The sequence below is a fragment of the Taeniopygia guttata genome, chromosome 10 (genome assembly GCF_048771995.1).
Source record: "Taeniopygia guttata chromosome 10, bTaeGut7.mat, whole genome shotgun sequence".
NCBI classification, from domain to species: Eukaryota; Metazoa; Chordata; class Aves; order Passeriformes; family Estrildidae; genus Taeniopygia; species Taeniopygia guttata.
Window position 1 is genome coordinate 16838724 of NC_133035.1, and position 21434 is coordinate 16860157.

The following is a 21434-nucleotide window of genomic DNA, read 5'->3' on the forward strand; positions in this document are numbered from 1 at the left end:
GCTTCAGCAGTTCAGGGCTCCCAGGCTAAGTGTGTGTGTTTGTGGGTTGGACTCCTCCTTTCTGGGACACCCTCTTCCCCTTCCCAAATTGTTTCCTGCTTTCTGAGCAGAAGTTGCATATGAGACAGTCTGGACCTATTTATTTTAAGCAAATACAAACCTGTAAGCCAGGTCATGGATGGGTACAACTCAGTGTGACCCTCTGGCAGTTCACACCAGTGGAAGATCTGCCTGGCTGTCTTTTGAATCCCTGCCACTACAAATCCCAGGGATGTGGCAGCCTTCTCAAAAAACTCCAGTTCAGTCTTTCCCAGTGAAGGGTTAAGAGCTGTGGCTTTCCAAAGGGATTCTGTAGTACTGAGCCCATCACTCCAGAAAGCTCTGGTCTTTCTGACAAAAAGGGCTCTGACATCCAGGCAGTACTCTTGAAAGTTCAGAGTTTGGAAAGTCGGAGCTCTGTAAGAAATCATTACAATAAAAGGTAGAACAGATTCTAGCAAGTGTTCAATCACCCAGCATGGTGCCACTTAGAGGCAGAAGACCTTAAAACAGCCAGCAAGATGCCTGCAGAAGAAGCCTCTGTGCCAGCTCTGGCACTCTGTGCCTGTCATTCCACTCTGTGCCTGCCATTCCACACCTTTCATCCCGGGTAAGTTCGGCAGAGGGGCTGAGGACAGCTTGGGTCAGCTCAGCTTGGGCACTGCTGATCATAATTTTATTCACTAGAAGAAAACAGAAGGAATACAAGCTAAGATGATTTTCCTGATTGAAAAAAACATATCTTATTTGAGGATGCTTCATGTAGAAATAGGGAAAGGGCACAAAGGTACCTGCAGGAGGCCATCAGTGATGCTGCTGTCAGCATTCACCTCTGGCTGGTGTCCAGCTGTGGCCATCTCCAGGATCTGTCATTGCAAGCATGTCTGGAAAAGAAAATAAACAGAGAGACCCTCCTCCCTCAAAAATCATTGTTAAAATGCCCAGCTAGTACTGTTCCCATGGGAAAAGGGATACTCCAGCACTGTCACAGTCTCATGTCATGTCAGCAGTCCATGGATTCATGGGTCAGGTCTTCCTCTGGCCCACTCTGTAATAGGATTAGAGATTTCAGCCAGAGACAGAGAGTTGGTTTAGATTGGATATTAGGAAGAATTTCTTCCCTGTGAGGGTGGTGAGGACCTGGCACAGAGAAGCTGTGGCTGCTCCATCCCTGGAAGTGTCCAAAACCAGGTTGGATGGGGCTTGGAGCAATCTGGGACAACCTGGAAGTTGTCCATGCCCTTGGCAGGAGGTTGGAAATAGATGATCTTTAAGGTTCCTTCCAACCCAAACCATTCTGTGATTCTTTGACCACTGGTAATTCTAATGAATGATGGTTCTGTCACTTTCTATATTACATTCAAGCATATTGTTTACAACCTACCTTTAAAAATCAGAAAACGGCAGAATTTTTTAAAATGCATGCAGACTTGCCTCAGAACAAATTTGTTTGGATGATAAACAAAAAATCTGGGTTTATTTCCTTTTTCTTTTTTTTTTTTACTTGAAATCTGTGTGCATGTCATAAAATATTCCTGTGTACTTTCAAGAATAATTGAAGCATATGTAGCCAAAATGTAATACTTTTCATAATGGTTTCAGACTAAATTATCCATTATATGGGACTAACACATAAAAGCCTTCCTCTACATCAAGTGATAGATCAAAGGGAGGCACGATGGCTTGTCCACATGCACAAACCACACCTCTCAGATTCTGAGAACAAGGATATGCTGTCTGCATTTTAACTACATCTCCATGACATGAAACACTATTCCTGCGTCTCCTACTGCGGGAGAGTCAGGTACTCCTGGCTACAAAGATTTCCTTTTACATTTTTCCCCTCTTTTTTTCAGTTCCATAATACAGATGAGATTTCACTGACTAGTTCTGGGTGAGTCTAATTTGAAAACTAAACTTCTCTCCGTTCCTCTCAGGGTGGTGTGGGAACCTCTTGGGAGGAAGTGTGGGTCTCAGTCCTTGGGTGGGAAATCCGTGAACCCAAACCCCAGTCCTGCATCCTGGGGGGTGGGTGCTGCAGGAGATGTGTTCCTGCACAAATCCCAGCAGCTTCAGTGGGCACAGCATGAGATTGATGTGTTCCTGTTCCCTGGGTCCCTGTCTTCCTGCTTTCTGCTAGTGGTTGGAGCACAGCATCGTGCCTCAGACCCTTCTCCTCTTTACTGGCTTGTTAGTTGAACTCAAATGTATTTAAAACTTTCTGTGCCTCATTTTTCTATGTGCACAATTAATTAATCTAGTAATATTTCCACCCTTGTAAGGATTCTAAATTACTTTGTCTACCTAAAACCCTTTCCTTCAAGTGGATGATGTGAAGGAGACAAATTCTGAGTGTTACTGCTGGTGAGCATTAATGGATCACTCTCAGATAGGGATCCAACTGTCCCAGCTTTTGGAGTGTTTTGCTGTTTTTCTCGCTATCTCATCGTAAGTAGTAAGAAATGCAAACTCACTGACGTAGTGGCATGATTAAAGATGTTTGTGTTTGGAATTTGACTGCAGTAAGAGACTGAAGATATATATTTTAATTTAAGTGCATGTCTAGATCTAGTCTCCCAGCCAGTGGATTGGATGTTAGCCCAATTATTCCCATTAGCATCTGTTTTCTGAGCACTGATGTACTACCATGATCAGGGAATAAAATTCCTTAAAATAACCTCCCCTAGCTGAAATGCAGAGGTACCTTTTATTCTTGTTGTGGCTGCTAAAAATGTGAAGTGCACTGGGGAAGTGCTGAGTTGAGGCACCAGAAGAAGAGTCTGTGATCATGGAGAGGCTGAAACTTCTCCTCTGATCATTTCTGACAGCTCAGAGTGGTTCTTCCACAATTGGAACCACTTGTGCTGCTTATTAATATAATGAAACTTATCCTCCAGCAAAAACACAACCAACGACTGACACAGGAGTGGAGGGAGAGGCTGAAACCTGATCTGCTTAGGGGTCTCTTAAAGATGATGGAAGACTAATAAAAGCCAGCCTGCTTCCTACCTCCATTACAACTCCCACTCCCAGCCTGTCCTCACGAGCTGAAGTGGAATAATGGCTCCTTCCAGAGCCAAGACATCCATCCCCCAGTACAGCTGAGCGGCCTCTAATGGTCTTTGGCACCAGGGCCTGTTTTGGTACCTTCCCTAATCTATTAAATTCTTTACTTTGATTCCATTGGGTGCCATGTGAAGCCTCTAAAATGTTTCTTAATTCTTATTCTTTCTCATTTCTTCAAGAGTAGACTTCTTTGGTCATGTGCTTTAGGGTTTGGATTTTTTAAATAATCATTTTTCAGGTTAAAAAATGTTTCCACGGTACTTCAGAAAAGCTCAGTGTTTGGTACATCTTCATCATGGGGATAACCATAAAACAGAAAAACATCCATTTTTCCATTGGCAGTGGATTTGACAAGCAGTCATAACTCTGCATTAAATAGGATTTCTCAACACCAGGAGGGTGATCAAGAGATGTGGAGTGAAAAAAAAAATACTATAACGATTAAAAAAAAAATCCAGAAAACCCCCAAACCGGAGGTCTTCAGGCTTTTCAAGTAGATAGGAAAGCAGCTAAACAGAACTGTAAGGGTAAGCAGGGCAAAATGTCAGAGTTGATTTAACTCATTACATTTAAGTGGAAAATAAGGGATGAAAGTTTAGTTTAAGAAAAATTAAGGAAATACCCAAGAATGAGTTTACAAAGTGCAATATTTTCTCTCAAAGCTGTAGGGTTAACAGGTTGGTATCCAGCATCTGTGACTGATTAGGGGCATTTGAGATGGCAGGTGGCTTAAGGAAATGGAAACCTTACAGGGCTTTACAAATACTTTCTGTAGTTAGGCAAAGTTATTTGATTTATTCTTGCTGGTTCTCATTGCATAGCCTGGTTTAAAATCTATCAACTTGTCTTAATCCATGTTAATATTTTCTTATAGACACAGTCCTGTGAAAATTCTCCAATTGGATTCTGTAGAGTTGCCCTGGAGAATAATAGAGTTACTCAGTTTACACCACCGAGGGCTGTGTGAAGGTGAAGAACATAAATCATGGCATTTAAAAATGCCAGCCAAATCTTTTAGACAGTAATGAGATCAAGAACCAGATCTGATCATATTTGCTCCTGACAATTTTAAAGAGGCCTGTAATTCCACGTGCTTCCCCTCTGTGTGGTCATGGGGAAATCGCCTGTCTGTATCAAGAACCCAAAGCCCCAAAAAACCCCTCAGCAGGGTGAAGGGTGGAATGGGGTTGATCTGCTGTTCAGTTCACACTGTTGGAAAAGGAGCAGGAAAAGGCAACCCTGCATCTCCTCTTTGCCCTGGTCACCAGGGCATGAGCTCCAGTTAGCAGACAGCCCATGGTTGTCCTCTTTGGTTTTGGATGGGTACCAAAATCCATCTCTGGGAAGAAATATTTGGAAGAGACTTTGAAGACAAGAAAGTAAACCCCGTGTCTGGAGCTACTCCACAAGTCAAACCAACACACAAAACCTGGCCCCTTAAAAAAGGATAACAATAGGTAAAACAGAATTTGCAGCTGCAGGAAGTGCAGCCATAACATGGTTCAGGGCAAGGGGAGTTAAAACTCTCAATTAGCTTTCCCAAATAGCATTCCTGAGGAAGAACTCAAGGAGAAAATACTGCAGAAGCCCCAGCACAGGTTTGTTATTACTAGAGAAGAAAAATCAGCATTTGGCCAAACCTTTCCATTATCTGATATTGTAAAACCAGTCCTGCCGTGCTGTCTGGGATGTTCTAACCTCGGCACTGGTCCAGATCCATTTCCAGCTACAGATTGTGTGTCTCTCTCTGTTTGTGTGTTCTTCTGCAGATTTATTTTAAAACACCCTTCCTGAAGCTGCCCAGCATCCTGATTTATAGGATTTTACTAAGCTTCCCATTGCCTTTTCTTTTCTTTACTATGTTTTACTACTTTGTATTTTCTTCCCAAAAAATGGATTTTATTGGACAAGGGTTCAAACATAGCTGCATAATGTTTGTTTTATGGATTCCATATTAAACCCCTTTAACACATTTGTAGACCTGAGGAACTCGGCAAATATTCTGTGAAGGAAATGCCCTGAGCTTCATCTTGCTGCTTTGAACTGAGCACAGTGAACTTTGCCTGGTTGCTGAGCTGACACATGAACAACCCATTTGCAATTCAGAGAGAGAGAGAGAGAGAGCAAGAGGGCCTGATCCTGCTTTTACCAAAGCCAAAGGAAATCCTACTGCTGACTGCAGCAAAACCAGCAGCAAAATCATAATGACTATTTAAGATGATATTTCACAAGTACAGTAATGTGACAATCATGATAAAGTGGTGTTTTTTCCAGAGGCACCATCTGAATTAATAGGGTCTTTCCAACTAGCTCTCCTTGAAATGGGTTGCAAGAGGTAAAATAAATTTTTAAAAATTTATTTAGAAAGTCTCTGGGATACTTTGCTGTTTGCAGGATTTTTATTCAAATAATAAACAGCTGTTATATTTTGAAGCCCATTTTTTATTTTTTTTTATCATTGTCATCTTCTCCTTCTTTATTGTAGCATGAGTAATCTAATTTTTCTGCATAGCATGTTGCAGTTTGATAGACAGGTCTCTGAGGGAAGCCTTATGTGTCAGCATCAGTGAAAATGACTTCTGAGGTTGGCTCACACCCCCACGCGAGCACGGAATCCAAATCACCCCAGAGTTACGCATCCGCCTGCCCCACGCCTCGCTGCTGGATAATGTATTCATTTGCCTCTGGCGAAAAAAAAAGTGAGATCCTCCACTGCATACTGATGTCATGTGGAAGGAGCCATAATTGGGACTGGTCACGTGTGGCAGGCACCGTGAGCTGCTGCTTTTTGCCGTCTGTGTGGATAAAGTTCAGGTCTCTGTGCACCAGGGACACGCAGGGCTGGACACCCAGAAATCCAGGCACATATTTCCCCCCCAAAAAAAGGAAATGAAAATAGGTTGCAGGCACCCAGGTCTGTCTTTTTTTTCAGAACCCATCGTAGTGGCAGGAGATTTTTATTTGGCTCCATCATTACTTCAGTTTATCAGTAATAATTAATGACTTGTGCAATTGCATTTCCCACTTTAATCAAGGACAGATATTTTCAATTCAGAGTTGCAGCAAGAAAACATCCACAAATGGGTGCCTTTTCTTTTTCCTTTTCACAGGCAGATGTAGACAGGGGAAAAGACTTTTTGCTTCAGGTGTGTATAAAGCTTTACAGCTCCACTTCCAGGACTGAGCTTCCCAAGTTACATGCCTCATTCCCTCCTCCCAGCAGTGCATGCCAAAAAATTTGGGTCCTGACTATTAGAAATCATCATGTGAAACCCACTGAATGGACAGGAAGATTTCCAGTGATTCATCTGTTTTCAGTTATGTCCTTAAGAGCATTCCTGCCCTTTCTTCCTGCTTGTAATAGCTGGAGAAGTCATTAGATCTGCTGGGGCTCTGGATGGTCTGCCACTGATTTCTGGGGACTTGGATCAATGCTCTTTGACTCAGTTTCCCTGTCTGTAAACAAGACCTTTAATATGGGAGGAGTCTTCAGGGCATGGAAGGTTTTCACCTGAGATGGAAGCTGCTGCTCCCTGCTAACACCATAACTGCTGGCAATGATGGTAGAGCTGGACCTGCAGATATGGAATACACCTGTCATTTCTGATTTTGGTGTCCTCCCACCTCCAGGTAAGGAAATAGAACTCATTTTGGGACAAACCCACCACATTCAGTCTTCTTAGCCTTCAGTCTGGATAACTGCAAAGATGAACAGAAGAATTTTATGCATAACATTTTAACTTGGCTTGATGTGCTTCCCAGTAGCATGTAAATAAACTGCCTGATTCGGAGCACTCTGTTCCTGACATATGACCCACTGCTCATTTAGCAGATTTAATTTTGCAGGCTTTGTGCATTTTTTATGTGACAATGATGATGTGAGGAGGCATGTCTTTATCACAAAAAACCAACAGCACAGACTCTTTTTTACAAAAGTCCCTTCTTGCTGCTCCTTCAGAGCAGGAGCCCAAGATAATTCTAGCAGAGGGCGAGCCATCTGTGACATGGGGCAGTTTTACTTGCAAACTTTATAACTCTTAATTGCTGCTGTATTTCCTGGCACTGCCAAGTAATAATGTCAATAATGTCAGTGGGTATCAAACCTTAAGCACATAGGACTCAATTATGATCTTGCAGGACACAGAGGCTGCTCAAATCCAGTCCAGACTGTGAACTCACAATCTGCTGTTTACTTAAAGTATAGAGAAAGCACTTGACCTCTTCTCAGTGGCATCCATGTGGAAGCACTCGACAATAGAGGCCTTCCTTGGTTTTCTTAGGAATCATGTTTCGACATTTTTATCTCCTCTAATTAAGGTCAATGGTCACACACCACCCCACTCTTCCAAAATTGCCAGCACTTACCCAGCTCCAGTTACCCTGGATGAAACAAACTGGGCCCAATTTGTGCAGGCACAGTTCTGAGGGGAATGAAGAGAGTCCCGGAGATGTGAGGCCCGGCAGAACCGAGCGCTGTGTCTGAGCTCTGGCGCTCACCAGCCCGTCCACCACCACGAGCAGCAGAGTCTGATAGCCAGAAGCAAAGAGTAGGCGAGGGGTGGGATTGCTGCAAATGGAACTCCACCATGAGAATATTTCCTAGCCCTCAGCATATGTTCCCACCCGGTGGGGAAGGTGTGAGCGAGCTCTGAAGGAGGACAGCGAGAGCGAAGCTCGTCTCCCTTTGCAGCACTGCAAGTGCTAATTGCAGGCGGGGAGGAAGGCTGGAGCTGGTAGACATCTCGGAGCACAGCACAAGGATTCCTGTTGTCACTGTGGAAGAAACCCAGGAGTGCTTCACATCCCAGCATCCCTGGCAAGACTCGCTTCGGCACTGCTGTGCTTTGTCTGCAGCCCTGGCTGCTTCTTCTTGAAAATCCTCACTTTTCTCAGCAGGGCACATCCCAGGAATTCCAATGCTCCAGCCAAGGCTGTTGTGTCAGGATGCAAAGGATACCTGCTAGCCCACCATCAAGGCTGAAAGAGCACATCCCGCTCAATCAGCAGCTTGTGGGGACTGGATTTATCATTAGAAAACCCCAGTACCTTTTTGGAACAGTTTACATCCTGCTTAAGTTAATTACATTTTCATTATTATGGTTGAGTAGGTGGCAGGTATGAATAGTTAACAATGGAAGGCAGAAGTTGGGGAAATAAAACTCCATGCTTTTAGAAGTCATTTTACATATGTAAAAACAAAAGTGGGCCAGCCAGCTGCAGACCTTGGCATTACTTAGGCTTGTGCCTGATGCATTGCACCCTTTCCCTTTAAACTGACTTGCTCTCGTTTCTCACACAGAGCAGAATATCACTTCCAGAAAAGAAAAGAGCTAATGCTGTCCTTTTCCTTTTATATATAAAATAAAAAAAAAAAAAAAAGAAGAAAGAAAACCAGAACAAAACTAACAGAGTTGTGCCCTAAGTGAGATTGTCTTGACCCTTTGCAAAGCCAGATCCTCAGAGCCTCTGTCAGCACACACTTCCAGCATAACTCCTTTTGCTCATGCTGAGCTCAGCCGTGGGTACAGGATCAGGACACCTGCTCTCTGTAGAGAATAACTACCAAAAACATGAATTTTTTTTTTTCTCCCTTCTATACTGTTTTTTTAAAGCTGAAAAATTGTGTGTTTGGTTCTAAGGGAGGAGTAGGGCAGGCTGTGGTGTGGGGACTGCATCCATAGTTTCCAGGTGTCGGGGAGATGTGTCAGAGCAATCTGACATCCCAGAGAGATGGATTTTTCATGTAAAAGTAGAACGTTATTAGCTCCCAAAATGTTCTCTTGGCAGCAGCAGGGCAGCAAGCGCTGCTACAGGGAAGGCAGGTGCTGGGCCAGCATAGTCCTGCAAAAGGTTTTGTGTTGTCACATATTGCAGAATAATGTAATAAAATCCAAGGACTTTTATTCCTAAAAGAGCTCAGTCACTCATGCCACAAGGAAGATTATGTTTAATTAAATATTGAACCCCTTTATATATTGGTTCCAGGCTCTGAATCACACTCTCTCTCCTTACAGCCAGAGGACATTCCCACATCTTCAAAGATTTTACAAATGAGGCTAGTGGAGAGTTTCATTTCCCCTGGAACTGAAATTGAGCTTCTTTGGAGATGGAAACCAGCAACTCTTGAAAATCTTTTTTTCAGCAGAGCAGGCCAGGAAAATTAAGAATATACAGTATCCCAGAAGTGAGCTACAGGATGACTTTTTAATAGCAGAAAAACTATATTATTATTATTATTTAGTATCTGTGCTTTGTTGCTGTTTTGGGGGGCAGGTTACACCTCTTCCACCGAGTTCAGTAATGGGCCCTTGCACTTCACTTACTCCTTGTTTGATTCCTGCAACACTTTCCTGACTCTTTTTTGGGGAAATTTTCATATTCCTGCTAAAATTTAGTCACTGGGGACTGCTTAGACATCCTCAGACCCCCCTCCTTGGATTTAAACTCCATCTTTTTTGCGAGTGTGCTGTGAGTTTTCTTCATTGCTGGGATATGTGTTATCTTGTTCAATTGCATTTAATTTGGTCTCAATTTGCATATTCGCGTCCTGGGCTGAATCCGTCAAGATTTTCCCATGACACATTTTGCCTCTGCTGTTCCCGTGACACATGTTCCTTCTGCTGTGGCAAGATCTACTCTGTGGATTCATCTTTTCTTCTGAGAAAAGTGAGGCTGTTTTTCCCAAGTTCAGGCTCTCAACGTTGGGATTTTCCGAGCCTCCCCAGATCTGCAGCGATGTCAGTTCACACGCGTTATTTCTCAGTTCAGCAGGGATGAAACTCAACATCCTTTCTCACTTCAGTGTCTCAGCTGGCTTGAGCAAAAGGCTGGGGTTTGTGCCGTGTCATCTGCTTTGCTGTTGGGTGTTTTGGGCTTGCTTGAAGCCATTTCTGCAATCAAAAGATTCAATTTTCAATACCAGCCAAAGACTGGGCACGTGTGTACAGCATTAGGACCCCTTTTCAAAGAGCACCTTTGGGTGAATCACTTGACCTGGCTGTGCCTCAGTTCTCCACATAGAACAGAGGAAAATAATATTAATGCAAGTCTAACTTTCTTCAGATACTGCGAGGCTCAGTGCACGACCAGAGGTGATGTTCTGGGGTATTACAGTAATAGGGGTCACAGGAGCTAGATGGAAAAGTAAAGCAGCAGCTAGTTAAGACTTTCTCAGCTGCAAAGGATTAGTGTTCATTTTAAAATCTCTGGCTCTTGGCAAATTGGGACACTTACTAACCTGTAGCTTAGGAAAAAAAAAAAAAAAAAAAAAGCCAAAGCAGCTGAAACAAGGGTGTTAGCAAGTCTGGCAGCACAGCAGCACAGTGCACCTTATCTCTATCCTGGTGGAAAATCAAAGGCACATTTCCAGCTGTGCCCGTGAGCACTGTTTGGTCACTGAACAAAGCAACTGGCACCTCGTATCCAGCCTACAGAATGATCACAGCCTGCTTCAGGTGCACAAACAAGTGCAGAAATGAGCTCCATGCACAGAACTCATTGTTATTCAATCAAGCCTTTAATTGTAAATGTTTTAAGCAAGGAATTCTCTGTTTTATGAAAGTGTGCTCAGCATTACTCCGCTGCAGACATCTGTCATTCAGCAGGCGCCACCCAATAAAAGTGCTCAAAATGTTCTGTTCCTCAATTAAAATATAAACCAGAGCTGTTTAAAGGCTTTTACAAGGTGATTTCTATTTACCTGACAGATTTCCACACTGGAGGAGCAAAAAGCAGGATTTCAGTTTCTGATCAGAGTGATGGCTCTGCAAAATAGTAAGGTTTCAATTATTTTGATTTATTTCTTTTTGGGTGTTGGGTTTTTTTGGTTCTTTTGTTTTGGTTTTTTTTATGTTTTTTGTTTAATTTCAGGAATAATAATAATAATCCATGAAGAAGAAAGGAATTCTTGCACCAGATAAAAACTAGGAAGAACTTGTAAGGATCATTGCTGATCACACATGCTGGAGGAACTGGGATCTAGGATGAACTCCTGGAGTCTGTGCCAGCACCTGCTAATATTTTCTTCCAAATTTCATCAAACAAAAGCCAAGGAAATGGGTGCTCTGCTCTGGTCTGAAAGAGCCTCTTATGAAGAGAAACAAAACTCTGGTTAGACAAAATCTCTCATTTTCCCCAAAGAAACACTGCATGAATGTTCTCATGGTTATTCCACTGCAGATGGATATTTCATCTCCCATCCTGCCTTACTGTGGCTCTCAAAAAAAGATCTTTCTTTTTACCTTCCTGCTACCTGAGCATGAGTGGACATTACACGGAGAACAAGCATTTTCACAAAAATAGCCTTTACTTTCTGTTCCAGAGCCTCAGGAACTCACCTTCAGTGGCATGAGAGATGCAGAAAAGGCTTTGCTGTGTGATTTGCTTTGTACAATGTGCTGATCCTCCTGTGCTCCACCCTCTGGCAGCTCATCACTTCAGTGCACCCGGTCAGCATCAGGCTGGAGGAGAATGGCATTGTCAGGAGAAGATTGTACTTTTGCAAGACAAAGCTTTCAGCACCAAACCTAAAACCTTTTGGTTTTGCCAGGTAACAATATGTTTTGCACCAGTTTGCCCTGTCCTTCATGGCCATGAAGCCACTGGGACACTTCACCACCCCACAGTCGCAGCTGATTTCTGACAGCATGGGCAAGCCAGGGATGGAGCCTGTGGGGAGGGAAGGTGGGTGGCTTTGTTCCATCTCCTTCCATGGCTGGGTGCCACCCTGCTCCCCACTCCTGCAGCTTCTTTTGGGTGCCTGCAGGTCCACAAAACCTCACAGCAATTCAGAGATTCCACATGGCACCAACCTAGCCCAGGGCATGCAGGCTTCTCCCAGGAGTTTCAGGGATTTGGTGTTCCTCCTGCCAACCTTGCTGAAGGGACAAAGCTGCCTGTGCCAGAGGTACCAAGAACTGCTGATGTTCAGCCCCAAGCTGGTGAGTCTCTGCTGAGCTGCCTCAATTAGATTCTTCCAGGGGAGATGCTAATTCCCTTTTAAAATTAAGGAAAGGAAAAGCAAACATTGATTAAACCCAACAACAGGTAAACAAGCAGCTCCTGGATTTTGCAGCACAGGTGTTCAGAAGAGGCTTTCTGCCTTGAACCACACTGCTTGGAAAATGCTGGGAAATCTGATGTTAGTCCTTAACTCAATGTGGTGTGTGGTTTTTCCCTCTCCAGCAGTAGCATGAGTTAAGGACGAGGCATTAGCCCTCACTGTGATCCCTGCAGTGTCAGTTCAAGTCAGATTCTTCCCGTTATTTATATGTTCCCTTTTGTGAGTGTATCGATTATACAAGTGAGTTCTCAAGTGCCTGGGCACTCAACACAGCCACACAATGGAGGAAAGCGTCCAGGTTAGCATGGAATTGCACATGTGCTGAGCATGCCAGGGGACAGGAGTAAACAGCGACATGTACAATTCAAAGCCACCTCTTCAGAGCTTTCTGTTTTGCTGCACAGTGACTAAAAATAAAACCTACATTTCAATTTCCAAGGTGTAGCAACCAAAGATTTTCAGAGTTATTCTTATCCATGGCAGAATTGCCACCTTCAGGCCATTTCAGCCCACGTGAGATTATTCCATGATAATCCAAAATCCAGCACAAGCTCCTCCCTCCCCTCTATTTGTTTTACCCTCTGCATTATGAATGCTGTGGGTAAGGGCCGTCTGTTTCACAGGGGGCTTGGTATCACAGAAAGCTGGTTGTTGATCTCTGGATGCCTGCAGGCCAGCAATCTGTGCTACAAGTTACCCCTCTTAAAAAAATAAAAACCAAAAAAAAAAAAAAGACAAGTGGATAAAACTGATACAAGCATCTGTAACAAGCTAATTGGACCCTTGTGGGCAACACAGCAGATACAAAATTAAAACAAACAAAACATCTCATTGTACAACTGTACTTCCACGACCACTATCACAAAGGGACCCGTCTGGATTTTTATTTTAGTTTCGTTATGTTTAAAAGGACCTAATTACGGCCAGAGCTGGAGTATCACAAGTCTGTTTTCATCTATAAAGAAAGGATATTTTGCCTCTGAACCTGAGAAATTGTTAGAAGTTGGTAATTAGTATGACTTGTTAATAGAGTTTGGCTGTGATTAAGCTGTGATTGAGTGTGAGTTTGGTTCTTGTCAATGTGAATGCCTGTAAGGTTGAGAGATGTTTAATGAGACACCTGTTGTCAGCAGCACCCGGTGGGCTTTGTTGCTCCTGATTGGAATTTGTACCACGGAGCAGCAGCACCAAAACACAGCAGCAGCAGGCACAGCCCCAGCTGGAGCATCACTGGCAACAGCAAAAGGTCCAAGAGAAATGGAGGCTCAGACCCCCTGCACTGGAAAGCTCCAGGGATGCTCCAGGTCCCACAGGTCACAGTGCCTGGGGTGATCCATCATCCAAACCATGCAATTACAGCTGACTTGGGCAGTGCAACAGGCAAAAACATTGATATTTTATCTGGTCACTAGGGAATGATGGCCTGTGCTGCTGTGGGATGGCGAGTCTTTGGGAGATGGCCAGAGGGGGGATGTAGCTGGGCAGGTTTAAACCTCTCTACCCACCCCCAAAATGTCCAGCCCTTGGGTAGCTGGCAATAGTGGGGCTCTTTAAAGTGTGACATTGATGGAGAAAGGTTCTGCCCAGCCCAGCCCAGCCCTCAATCATCCTTCCCCTTGGGCATTTTCCTCAAGGGAAAATGTCCCATGGAGTGGCTCAGTACCTCTTGGCCTTTGGACAGAGGAAGTTTCATTCGTCTCAAAAATCAGCCTAATTTTCCTCATGACTTCATATAATCCCTCCCCACACCAAAACCGGGGCCTGATGACAAATTTGTGTACTTGGGGCTACATACATAAAATATTATTTCCCCTAAATGTCTTTTAATCATTTTCAAGTGGCTGCTACTTAAAACATACCTGGGTTTTACACGCAAAACGCCAAAGACGCTGGAAGCAATCACGCTGGCCGCTGTCACAGCCTTTTAATGTGAAATGCCTGAGCTGGGAAGAGGAGCAGAAACGATTCTGCTGCTGGAATGTGCCTCGGGAAGGAGCTTTGTGATGGATCGGAGCAGCCACTGGATGGCATCGCTCTACACCAATGGACCTGCGAGACGAACGCTCAGCACAGGCTGCTGTGCCAGGGACATTAATTCAGCCCCGAGAGGCTCAGGCCACCGTGGCCTCACCAATTCTTTAAATAAAGCTCAGAGTTCCCTTGGCTGCCTGGCCGGGAGCTCTGGGCACGGAGTTTGGTCGGAGCGAGCAAAGCCGACACCCTGAAGCAAACCTATTTCTGGGCCGAGTGCGTTTGTCTTTCATTTTACGTGGGATCAAATATTCAGCCAGTTTTTGATGGGTTTCCTTCTCATGAGATGGGGAAAAGGCTCGTTTGTAATTTCTGGCTGTATCAAACCGTGGCAGGGCAGCGATGCGATGGCCTGACTGCAGCCCTGGTGCTGGCCAGGCAGCTCAGCTCCCCCAGGCTCACGGGTGGCAGGCAGCTAAGAGCTGAGCAGCTTATTCATGTGTAGCAAAAGGAAAAACCAAAGAAAAAGAAAAAGCAATTGTTGTCTGGCACGTTCTGCTTTGCTGTGGGCTCCAGAGCATCAAGCCCGGGTTATTACCCACGTTTGGTGCTGCCCCGTGCGACAGCAGCCTCTCAGCACCTGCTAATACAACTTTGCTCTCTGCTACATCACTTATTGATAAGGAATCAGCTGGTGGCCAAATAACCTGATGTTCATATTTTCCCTGGGGTTCTGTGTTTCTTTCATCACTGACACTCTGTGTTGGCCTTGTTCTTCCAGCGACTGCATGTGGCCAAGCCAACCTGAGAATGTCACTGGCCAAGTTCATGCCCAAAAAGATATCTGCTGGTGGCTTTGGAGGTGCAGCAGGATATTTGGAACTGCAGCCCCACAGAAGGTGTATCTGAAGGGGGATACACTATTTGTGAGGGTCAGCTGGCAGTCATAGCCAGCAGATGTATCTTCAGTGAGGAATAACATCATCAGGTGAGTGCTGGTACGTGGGCCAGGAGGTACAGCTGTTGTGGGCACAGAACTTCCTGTTGGTACTGCCCCAGTTTTGACCAGTCTAATAAATTGAATGATCATATTCAATTATATAACTCCAGTTACACTGGGATTAAAATTAGGTCATCAGTTCAAGTCCTGTAAAAGCCCCTTCACTCCCAGTTCTCAGTTCTGTACTCAAACCTCTACACCCAGCTGCCTTTTTCATACTAGAAAGGTATGATGAAAAAATTGCAGTATAAAATAAATGCTACATTTGTTTTATGACCCCATTTGTCTCTTTTTTCTGGACTTACCTCCCAATCCAAACATCAAGAGAACTGTATCCATCTTGATGTGCTCAGCAGTCCACTGGTAAATGCTTTCTGCTGTCAGAAATGCTCAGGCTTGGTGGGAAATTGAGGTTATATCCGCAGGAGGCTGCTCAGGTCCTTCTGGTGGCCACAGTTCTGCTACAGTGGCTGTAAGAGGAGACCAGAACAACTGGCAGTGACTGCCTGTTTCATGTCTCCTATGTGGTATAACTGCTTGAGATCACCCATGGGAAGGCCTCAATGAGGTGACACCAGAGAGCTCAGTGGTTTTGATCTCTTTCCACTGACTTTAGAGAAAATGGCAATTTCTTCCCAAATTCAGCACTTCAGGATTGTGTTTGACCACAGGCAGGATAAAGCTGAATATCTTCATCTATTAAATACTCAGGAGTGTAAAGACTAAAAGAAGGGTGTTTCCTATTGTTCCTACACTGCATGGCAGGCTGTGTTTGGAAAAGATCCCCTTGGACCCAGCATTTATGGGATGGCAGAAATCCCAAGTAGGGTACCCACGTCTGTGCTGGCTGTTCTAAGGGAGACCTGTTTTAATGCAATCACCTCAGCACACAAACTTGCCCAGGATCTTTCTAGACTCAGGGCAACACTCCAGATCTCCAAAAAGTCAAGATGACCTTGGAAACTGCAGGGCAGCCCAGAACACTGATGGGCAAAGGGAAATCAGAAAAAAAAAAAAAAAAATCAAATTCTGGACTGATTCCAGACCATAACAAAACTACGAGAAAAACTGAACTGTATCTGCTGAAGTGTCTCGTTCTGTTTGGTGGCACAATGTAACAGGGGATCTGTCACTGTCAGCACTGCTCTTGTCTCCCTGAAAGCTGTGGTGCCTTTCACCATCACGACATCAAAATTCAAGCCAGCTGTCCCACCTGCCCGAGCAGCTTCTGTTCTGGGCTCCCATGTGCCCTAGGTATTGTGCTTATTGATTAGCTGGGGTTTATTGTCCCTTGACATTGTTAGGGAATATTCTGCTGCTTATAATCACTGGAACTGACACAGGCAGAACATTCCAAGCCAGGATGGGCTGTGCCAGGCTGTGTCTGCATCTCCAGGTTAGACTGTGGTGGGATTGGTACAAAATGAAAAAAAGCTTAAAAAAAAGATTGTTTTGAGAAGTCACCCGAGTCAGAAAAGACTGGGGGCCTCCGTGACTCTGGCTGTCAATAAGGTGTTAGGTAGGGGAAGATTAACACCCTTTAGCAATGACACAGCTGTTCCATTGAAGGTGATAACATGCAATCAGGGGAGGGAAGAGTCTAGCACAGAATAATGAACAGAGCAAACAAAGATCAGTAAAAGGAAAGGTTTTAGCCCAAAAAGCTGAAAAAGCCTCTTAAAGCTGATTGTTTTGGTGCGTATAAATAAGTATAAAAAGACCCAGAGCCTCACTTTAGGTCTGCACAACGAGCTCAAATATTTACCCCCTTTCTAAAATCAGCCTGGCTCCTAGGAAGAAGAAAAATAGTGATAATGTAGAGAATAAAGTCTCTTATCTGCTTGGCAGTGAGAGTGCAGATAAACACAAAAATCCTTACCCTAAAGACAGCATGTAGCACTGAATCTCTTCCTCTGAAAGCACAGCAAATTGTGATAAGAATAGGGTTGGGAAGACAATAGATTTAATAGTGGAAATAACCTAGTATTTTGTCGACTCTTGTCTTCCTTGGAAAGGAATCGGAACAATGAATTTCTTTCTCCCTCCACTGCTAATGGCTAAAGGTAGGAATTAGTGTTTTGATACCCCCTCGGCTTTGCTGCTCACCTGAGCCTGTCCACTGCATCAGGAACCCCCAGGTCTGTAGATTTCCCCAGGGGACTAAAACATCAGGACGCTAAATGCAGAGTTAGTGGTGCTAATGCCAGTCAGAGGTGCAGTCCCAGCAGATGTGAGGCCACCATCGTGACCTCTCTGCTCCCCCCGAGAAGAACAGCAGGTCTTTAGCCACATGGCCTGTTCCATGATTAGATTTTGGTTGGACTTGAGGAATATGGGGGGTAGAGTGGGTCTAGCTGAGAGATGGAGGAGGAAAAGGGATCACCCCTTTAAAATGCAGCTGGGGTTTAAGCTGCTCATGAACAATACTGTGAAGAAAGCACAGCTTTCAGAGGCAGTGTTGGGGGTCTCAGCTAACACACATATGCAGAGAAAATCCAAATCCCATGACCCTCACTGAGAGACCACTACCAAATCCTTCAGAGCCCTGAATTCCTGCTGGGTAGGAGCTGAGAATTGCCTGTCTATTCCCTGCCTGAGCCACTGGTCCTTTCCCACCTCACTCTGCACTCCCCATCTCACGGATTACACACACACACTCTGCTCTCAGCCTGCCAGCACAAAGGTGGAAGGTTCTGTTCCCCCCTGTTGGACACACACCAGTCACCCCCCTTTGGTCAGACCTGCCCCATGGGAAGCATCCATGTCCCTTTCGCTCCAATCCACCCTGCAGCCATCCCACAAAAGCTGTTTCAAGGGATGAAGCGAGCCAGGCCGTGCCACGCAGGGCTGTGACAAGGGACACATCTGCTCACTCTCCTCGGCGCCCAGGAGCTGTGACATTGCTGTCCTACAGCCTGGAACAGAGCAGGCAGGAGCTCCAGGGAAGAGGAGAGGGTCTGGATGGAAACAATAACAACCACAGGGACACCACCAGCACCAGCAGGAGCAAAAATGTTGCTTTACCACTTGTGAGTGCAGCAGAGCATATGGCCAGTCTGGGACTGTTGTCAGCAGCCCAGAATGGGGTAGCTCTGTTCTGGCAAACTCCATTTTTTGTCTTTATGACCAAAGAATAGTTGCATGTTGGAAGCTCTGTAGTTGCTAGGGGAAGAGCCATTAATATGCTGGTGGCTGAGAAGTCAGCCAAAGCAAGTGCTGAGATAAAATTACTTTTTTCCCACTTCTGTTTCACCCTGAGTGTGTTATTCAGTGTGTTTTCTCTGCTCAGGGTACCACACACACACTGTGCTGTGCTAACTTCTTTGTCCTTTCTGATTTTATTTTTTACCTTTCCTAACCATGATTCCAAAGAATAATACTAATATGACAGACTAGAAAGACTTCTTACATCATAAATCCCTACTTACTGGAAGAGTAAGACTGTAGACTGTTTCTCTCCCATAAAAAACTCTTTTCTCTAATAGCCTGAAAATTAAGAATAGAAAATAAAATAATAGTGATGGAGGTGGTGTTAAATCAGTGCATGAGACTGGGAATACATCCAAAGGAGGGTGATCCTACAGAATAATGAATTTGTTGACGGGGCTCAAGGGTGCTACCTGGATCCCAGCACACAAAAACTTAATGTGCCCAACTCCTGGGGCAACTGTGCATAATCTCATTCCAGAATAACAATGGCTTTTTCCCCTGTAGTTTCTGCTGGGGCAAGCAGTGCCTTCCCAGGTAAGGTTCTCCCCTCCCACACTTGCAGCCTGGTTTCTTCATACAGATCAGTGCAGCCTTCGAATCTTGTCTGCACAAGGTGTCAACTCCAGTTCTGGAGACATTTATTCCAGACCAGAAATGAGTATTCTTATTCCAAAATAAATACATCTCTAAATCTCCTGATTTCATGATGATGTTCACACAGTGGTGGAGAGAACACAAGGTGAGCACCCCCTGAGCAGCTTCCCAGCTTCCCTCCCTCCCTCCAGCTCAGTCCCATCATAAATAACCGTGGAACTGAACTATGCACAGAAGATGACTTTTTTTCCCCCCAAAGCCTTCGTTTTAAAGCAACTGTTCCCAATTCTCTCCAGTAATTCCCTAGACAAGTCCCCTTTCCCCTGCTACACAGGAGTATTGCTCCAAACCATTCTTGAATGAAGTCAGCTCTGCTTTGCCTCTTGTTTGCTCTAATCCACACCACTTACAGACATTTTCAAAACTGGGAAACAATACAAAGCCACATTTTGTGTGATTATGCAATACCCTGCAAACACAACTATTCATTAAAAAAAATAGACTAGGCACTACGACTGCCAGCTCCTGACTCTGCTGTGACACAGACACTTCTTTTTTTTCCACCAGAGGATTTTTTTTTTGCCATGAGATGCCGAACAAAAGTCATGAGCCGTTCCTCTGATCAAATGAAATCTCTGCAAGGGTCTGTGGCAGCTTCACCCTGTCCCTTCATGCCAGCCACTGCTCATTTCACTGAACACTCGCTCTGCTCTGCACTCTTGAGAAAGTCAGAGCAAGTCAGAGCAGATTTGGCACTGTACAGTAATACACTGAGAATAAATGTCTTGTTTCTATCAGTGAAAAAGGAATTTAACTATTCCTAGGCCACAGAAAGCTCGTATGCAATGCCAGGATCTGTTAATATTTTGCCTATACCATCAATATGGATGTACCTGGCCTTGTTATGGTGCTGATCAGTGGTGTAAATAAAAATATTAATTTATAAAATGCCTTTCCTTTATTTAACAGATCAATTAAAGTCTTAATAAAATGATAACAATTACAATAACCAGTATGTCATAAACTTTATGGAAACCTTCTCAATCTTAGGTTATTTTCTCTACAGATCTTCATTTAATCACAGGGTCAGGGTAGGATTTCAGATGCAGAGTTGGGTCCTCTGTATCTGCTCCCTGGCACTATCAACCCTTCCAAACACACCAAGTGACTTCAGTCTGCTCCACATGCAGACACTGTGCAATAAATAATGAGCCACATAATTATAGTTTGAGTATTGAATCAGCCTGTGAAAGCTAGAAGTGGAGGAGGTGAGTTTTGGGAGGACAGGAATAGCATTTGCTGAATGTACTTGGGATAATTTCAGTCAAACCATGAATGAGAGTGCTTTGGGTAGAAAGATCTACAGAAAAATGCATCTCTGTTCTGCATGAGACTTGGCTATTTTTTCCATTGGCTTCCACACTAATCTGGGGCAAAACCACACTGACCTTTTCCATTAAAGAAAACAAAAGTATGTCTCCCAGGCAATGGGAACCATGAAATCAGGAGCTGGAATACAACATTGTGGCTTCATTTTAGAAAGTCAAAGAGCAGCTAGGAACCTCAAAGCCCCAGAAGAGCCAGGAATCCTGGGCCACCATCCTTACAGCTCGCTGACTTCCAGTGTAGGGCTGTGGAAGGAAAAAGCCCTGATGTGGCAATCCCTGATGAGTGTGCCCTATTGTTGTAAGCACCCAGCTGACCTGCACCAAAACCATAAATCTTGTAACACCAACTGCCCACTTCAGCCTTTCTCTGCAGGAAATAAAGAGGCAGCTTGGGATCCAGTGCTCCCAGCTTCTGGCTTCTCACTGCCTTGGCAGATGCACAGCAAAGGAATCAGGAGCCAAGGAGAGCAGTGGCTCCCAGAACCTCCCCAGGCAGCTGTGATAAAATCAGCTAATTGGTAGGGAAAAGCAGATTCTCTTGTAACTTGGACAGCATCTGATCCATCAGTTTTCTTTAATGGAAAACTGCCCCTTGAGGGATTTGCATTGGCTCCAGTCACGAGTGTCATGAAAACCACAGGGTAGCCATGAGCTTTATGCCATGTTTGGGCAAATACTCCATCTCCACGTCTTTCACAAGAGGAGAAATAAATCATTATTCAAATTTCACACATGGTGAAACTGAGGCACCAGGAGGTGCAGTACCCTGACCAGAATTTACAAATGCACTGGTCCAGCTGAGGCTGATTGTCAGCTCTGCTGACCTCTGCTCTTTTAGCCCAGGCTTCCATGTCATCACTGCACACAGGCAGTCCAAATGGCAAAAGATCACGGATTCATCTTTCTCACCTCTTGAATTTGCAGCATGGCTGCTCAAATATGGCTTCATATTGAAATATTCTGAACTTTTTATTTCAATGAAAGGGTACTTTTCGAGGTGAGGGAAGAGTGAGGCTGATTCTTTGTCTGGAAAAGAATATAACTGTCTCACGAAAGTAGCCCTCATTGATTCACATGGAATAACTGGGATGCCATTAATAGCTAT

The 21434-nt window shown here is 44.4% G+C and overlaps 2 long non-coding RNA genes across 4 annotated transcripts; one reads left to right on the forward strand and one right to left on the reverse strand.

Annotated features, from left to right (window-relative positions):
• Positions 1–9861: 9861 nt before the first annotated feature.
• On the reverse strand, positions 9862–16152 carry LOC115496656 (uncharacterized). 2 transcript variants are annotated; one of them, XR_003962184.4, is made up of 4 exons: positions 15443–16152; positions 11442–11564; positions 10805–10868; positions 9862–9995 (listed from the first exon to the last, which is right to left on the reverse strand). It is a non-coding gene; the product is annotated as an uncharacterized lncRNA (long non-coding RNA). The 2 variants fall into 2 exon arrangements; XR_012057599.1 differs by lacking the exon at positions 15443–16152 and adding an exon at positions 11916–12047.
• LOC121470531 (uncharacterized) lies at positions 9895–15430 on the forward strand. 2 transcript variants are annotated; one of them, XR_005981546.2, is made up of 3 exons: positions 9895–10878; positions 10975–12044; positions 14919–15430. It is a non-coding gene; the product is annotated as an uncharacterized lncRNA (long non-coding RNA). The 2 variants fall into 2 exon arrangements; XR_012057598.1 differs by lacking the exon at positions 14919–15430 and having other exon boundaries at positions 10975–13220.
• Positions 16153–21434: the final 5282 nt, after the last annotated feature.